This window comes from Chaetura pelagica, unplaced genomic scaffold, assembly GCF_000747805.2.
Source record: "Chaetura pelagica isolate M959 unplaced genomic scaffold, ChaPel_1.0 scaffold70, whole genome shotgun sequence".
Lineage (NCBI taxonomy): Eukaryota > Metazoa > Chordata > Aves > Apodiformes > Apodidae > Chaetura > Chaetura pelagica.
Window position 1 is genome coordinate 7,966,073 of NW_009952265.1, and position 6,000 is coordinate 7,972,072.

The following is a 6,000-nucleotide window of genomic DNA, read 5'->3' on the forward strand; positions in this document are numbered from 1 at the left end:
TGCAGAGAAGTTTAGTGAGGTTAAATGTTTGTTGACCTAACTTAACTTGCTAAAACACAAGTTGCTTCAACTAACATAAACAAGGTTGTTGATCCAACCCTAACCTGTTTTTTAAAAAAAAATAAGTCTTACACAGATAAAACCGTTTAAAAATAAATATATAAATGCACAACTTTTTTAAAACACTTCTAATAATGCAACTCAAACATTCTTCTTTTACATTCTTAAAATAACAATGCATTTTATTTTTAGAAGTCAGGATTTCCTTTCTCTACAGAGTTTGTAACACAGCAAATTCACAACACTGAAAAGCATTGAATTTTTGGCAAAGAAGACTGCCTAAATTCTCATTTACTTGTGGCAGTCACTATTAACTCACTTGTAAACCTCAAGAGACTTTCAGAAAGCTCTATTTACCAGGTACAAAGCTATAATGAAAATTTTAGTCTTTCCTTTATGCATAAACAAAATACCACAAGACTTAACGATTTTGTTGTAAAAAACATCAGGTAGTATTCAAAGACTTTCTTCACATACACCACTACGTTTATGACAAACCAATATAAACTCTGATATCTAAACAGAGGTTCACACTATGGCTATACAGAATATATGTAGTAACATCTAAGTAAGAACAGGAGCTGGTACCTGCTCCAGCATCAATGGTATCTCCACCTCGTTTCAGGATATTCCATGCTGCGCTTCAAATATCTCAGAAAGGGTGACTCTCTCTAGACCTTTCAAGCAATTGCATTTGCACTTGCCAGGCAGCCAAGCAGGAAGGATAGGCAAAACCCACTTATTTCCTTTCCTTTCTTTCTTTCTTTCTTTGTTATTTGCCCCAGGCAATCAGGTTGCACTTCTACAGGAAAGAAAAGTGTCAGAAAATACAGAGTAGTACTGACCATCTTCATACTGCCTACACATTGCAGTACTACAAAAGCCAGCTTTAGGTCAAGCCCATTTCTCACAGATACAGAAAGAAAGACAAATGACTGATGAACAAAGATTTTGCATTGGAAAGGTAAACAAATAACCAGAGAAATCTTTAAAAGTTGGAATACAGATGACGAGAGGAAGGAAAATATGCTTGGAATAGAGGCACAGGAAAGACCTTGATGTCTTGAGAGTCTTCAGGACAGCAGCGAGGACCCAGGTTTACAAGGGTTAAAGCAGTGAATGAGAACAGCAGTATAGGTTCTTGCTTCTTTTTTGTCTTTGTGTTTCAAAAAAAGTATTAGAAGGTTTGGTTCTGATCCAATCGCTATGTGAAACTAAAAACAGTTTCTAAGATTATACCCACTAAATCAGCCTGGAACCATTCTCTGCATCCAAGGCAAAGTGCCATGGAAATGGGTCACTGCCATACAGATGACCTCTTTCCCCAGAAGCAGGGTGACAACATTCCCACTACTTCTTTTAAACAGTCCCTTACACATGCCAGCACCCAAACCATCTGGAGAGTGTGATTTGGCTAATGGTTCGAACTGTGTCAAGTAGAATGCAATTAAACAACTACAAAGTTCATGTGATTCTGGGTCAGTACTTGAGCCTGTACTCTCATGATGGGGTTACAACACTGGTGGATAAGAGAAGAGCAACTGAGGTCATCTACCTGGACTAGTGAAATGCAATTGACACTGTCTTGCACAGCATCCTTGTCTTTAAATTAGAGAGACATAGACTTGACATGACCGCTTGGTGGATAAGGAATTGTCTGCGTGGTTGCATTCCTAGAATTGCAGTCAACCACTCAATGTCCAAGTGCAGATCAGTAACAAGGCATTCCTCCGGGCTTGAGGAAAATGGGCAGAAACTTAACTGAGAACAGTCCTGAAGTGAATAGCTTGAGGATGCTTTGTGATAAAAAACTGATCATGCACAGACAATGTGAACTCACAGCCCAGAAAACCAACCGTATCCTGGGCTGCATCAAAAGAAGCATGGTCAGCAAGGAAAGGTAGGTGATTCTCCCCTTCTACTCTGGTCTCTTGAGACCTCACCTTGAGTACTGTGTCCAAGTTCTGGGACCCTCAACGTAAGAAGGACATGAACCTGTTGGAACGATTCCAAAGGAGGGCCACAAAGACGATCAGGAGGCTGGAGCATCTCTCCTACAAAGACAGGCTCAGAGAGTTTGGGTTGTTCAGACTAGAGAAGAGAAGGCTCCTTACAGTAGCCTTCTAGTACCTGAAGGGGGCCTACAGGAAATAATTTTATAAGGGCATGTAGTGATAGGACAAGGGGTAGTGGCTTTCTATGATTCTATGCTTTTGCTTTATTTAGAGATACATTTTTACATATAAGTTCAGAGAACCATCACCACTTGGTGATCCTTAACAGCAGTTAAATGTCTCAATGCTTTAAAATATGGCGGGTGTAATTCCCTATTTACAGCATTTATTCTACTTTTTACTACAACTTCTTCTGTAGCTGCCATCCATGGAACAATGATGACCTCAGAGGAAAAACACAGCTTAGCTCCCTCACAGAAATATCCATGAAACAGATGAAACATGGCCATGGTAAAATATAGTAACATCATTAGTTTGGAGAAAGCCTGACCTCCGAGCAACATTTTTGCCAGCCTCTTTCAGTACACATTGTTCTCTGTGGCGGTTCAGTCCAGGAGTTGCTTCCTTTATTTAATATCTTCAAACAAATATGGTCACTTGCTACCTGTGCCTCCTGCCACTGCATGTCAGCTTGCCTTCTGTCACTCCAATTGCTCACTGCCAAAAATATTGAGTACACACCACATTACTCAAGCTACTTTATAAACGCCCAGTTCAGGGTAAACAGCAAGAAACATAGGCAGAGAATCAAATTAAAGGCATCTTAAAAATCCACATGGTAATATTTTTAAAATCTAGACTCCTACCCAATAGCAAAGAGAAAGCAAAGTTAATACACCAGAAACACAGCTCAAAAGGTGGTAAAATTTTACTTGTGTGGTAGAAATTGAAAACTTCAGAAAAATGACAGTGACTGTAGATCCTGATTCCTGATTAATGTTGATTTAGTCATTTTGAGAAATTTAGAGACTGGAGGGGGTGAAAAAAAGTTTTCTCTCATTGCTCCTGAACTGAATCTGGGAAGTGGCTGCTGGCTGGGGTGAACCCATCACAGCTCAATGCAATTAAACATGAAAAATCTTAAATAATAACTCTTCTTGAAAAAACAAAGAAATCTTTAGCATAATTAGTGTAACTCTATTTGTACTATCACAAGGCACTAATATAACTTTATCTATTTCCATTAAAAAGATTGAGACTTCTGTAGAAGTATGTCATTCTAAATTACTGCATGTCGTGTTACTAAAAATGTTGGTTATGGCTCGCAAATTTATTATATTAATTTCATGTAAATACTACCTTAATATAACTTCTGACTCTTGAATATAATTTGTCTTATCCCAGTGATAGCTTTCTTACTGTTACTTCCTCAGCATTTTGTGAATATTCTTTGTGAAACTTCCAATGCAATGGAAGTGACATAGTCATGCTGAGGTAAAGAAAGAGTAAGTCAAATAACTCAAGACATTGAGAAAACACTCAAATAATTTTATCCCATGAAAATTCTAACAGTTCATGTGTGCAAATCAAAACACATTTGTGAGGCTGACTTCTCTATCCAGTAGAATAAGAGGTTAATTCAATAGCAGTATTTAGAAAAAGCAATAAAAATAAACACATAACAATGAATCTCAAAAGAGAAACTGCTCTTCCCATCCTGTTGCAGACAAAACTATTACCACATACACCACACCTGCATATGCTGCACAATGTCCCTGAAAATTTTCACAGGCAGAAGCACTGAGGGTGAGCATTAACACTTTGTATCTTCTCCATTACTTCACACTGAGAGTTTTGGAGCACTGCTCTGCTAATACAGATTCATTAATGCCTCATTCCTCTTTCTAAGGTAACACAGGGACCTCAGCAGAAAGGCTCACACAGCTCCTGTATACCTTCTCTGTGCAGCTCAACACTGTCCACCCCACTACAGAATTATGGAGCTTCCTGTGAAACATTTAGGAGAAGAACATGACAACAATGGTGTCAGATTGTTGACAGGCATCCATTTATGTAGATGTTTCACGAACAGATTGCAATTCTCACGAAGGAGGCTGAAAACTGGAGCAGAAATTTTCATGCCCTTCAGGGAATAGACAGAAAAAGGATGACAAATCACTAGCAAAATCAAGTATTTTTTCTAGTTCCTTAATTAAAAAAAAAAAAAAAAAGACAGTGACTAAACAGTCCCTTGCTCACAAGCATTCACTATTTCTGAAGCTGTAGTCTTACTAATTCTATGCTATACACAACATCTGGGAAAACAAACTTCTAATTTAAGCAAGATGAAAATAAACTAATTCAATTCTACATGTTATTTAAAAAACAAACAAACAAACCCCCTCAAGCTCCCTCATTTCTGTGAGAGTTTACTACGATGTCTTTTAGCAATCTCTGAACAAGCACTACACTAATTCAGGAGATTCAGTCAGGTACATAACTCAATAGACTACACAGACACAGAAGTGAATTTAATCTTTTTATAGACTGCACAACATATAAACTACTTAGATGCAGTCTGTGTATGAGGTAAGAGATCTAGAGGTGATTCTCTCTCATTTGTTTATGCCTCTACTCTGTTTCCAAAATATACTTCCTTCAAGACAGATACTAGTTTAGGTAATTGTTTAAAGGTAAATTAAAAAATTTATTTTTTTACCTGATTGATTTGCAAAGAAATAGAAAACAAAACAGCTCTGATCCAGACTAATGTTTTAATTAAATTATTTCCCAATATGTGGTTTCCTCCTGAAAAAGCATAACTCTCTTACACTTTGAATAACGTGTTAAGTGACATTTTCAAAATTACTCTTTTATTCGCTCACGAGGATTCAAGGAAACAGGGTAAGAGTCATTTTAAAAGTACTTCTAAAGGGCTTTCTTCTCCTGAATTTGATAGAAATGTGATTTATATTTTTTTTACGTATAAGAAGGATGTTGGTTCAACTTTTAGCACTAATAACTAATTTGCTCCTAAGTCATTTGTCTGTTTTACTTCCATTTATTAATAACTAGGATCTTTATTAATAAAGAGTTAACACCAAATAACTGGATTACTGGGCTCACTAATCCTATAATGAATAAAATCAAGAGTAGATTACAGCAACAGGAGGTTGAGGGTGCTTATGCTGCACACCAGTTCAGCATAAGTATACATACCTAGAACCAGTTCTGCACAGTCACATGACAAACTTATAAATAAGAATTCATATCATGTTACTCCCCGTTCAAAATGTGGCTTAGAAAAGCCAAAATACTAAGAAGCAGCTGTCTAGAACAGCCAGTAAAGAACATCAGGACAGAAATGTCTGTAAAGGATTGGTTTACTCAAATTTAGTATCTCTATGCAGATCTGTGTAAGGCATGTCATAGAAGGTTTGGGATTTCTTGTCCACAACACCCAAAAGGACTTTCCCTGCCATCAATCAGTTTGGGGATAGAAAAACAGCATGATTTTGTTTTTTAACATGACAAAAAAAAACTTGGCAGCTTTTATGTAATAACACTAGGCATATATATAGACTTCTAGACAGTGAGTCGCTCAGGAAGAGGTCATTTGGGTTTCTAGGCCTTCCTACCTGGTTTCAGAAAGTTTCGAAGCTGGACTCCACAACTTTTTAAACACAGTCCTAATCATTAGGCTAGGACAAGATCACCAAACTAACAAAAAAAGACTGAAAGATGTATGGAATTTCTGTTTCAGAAACATGTAATGGGCACTCAATAGAAACAGGACAGTTAATAGATTAAAAAAAAAACTTTAAAAAAATGGAAATGGAGCTATCTGCATAACTGTTGGCTGTAGCCAGGGTCTGGCGGCCGGAAGATCTCGCGTTGTACAGAAAGACAGGGCTCCATCCCCCCCACCCCCGCGGTGATGTAATGGACGGATGAGACGTCACTCAGGCTATATAATGCCATGCCG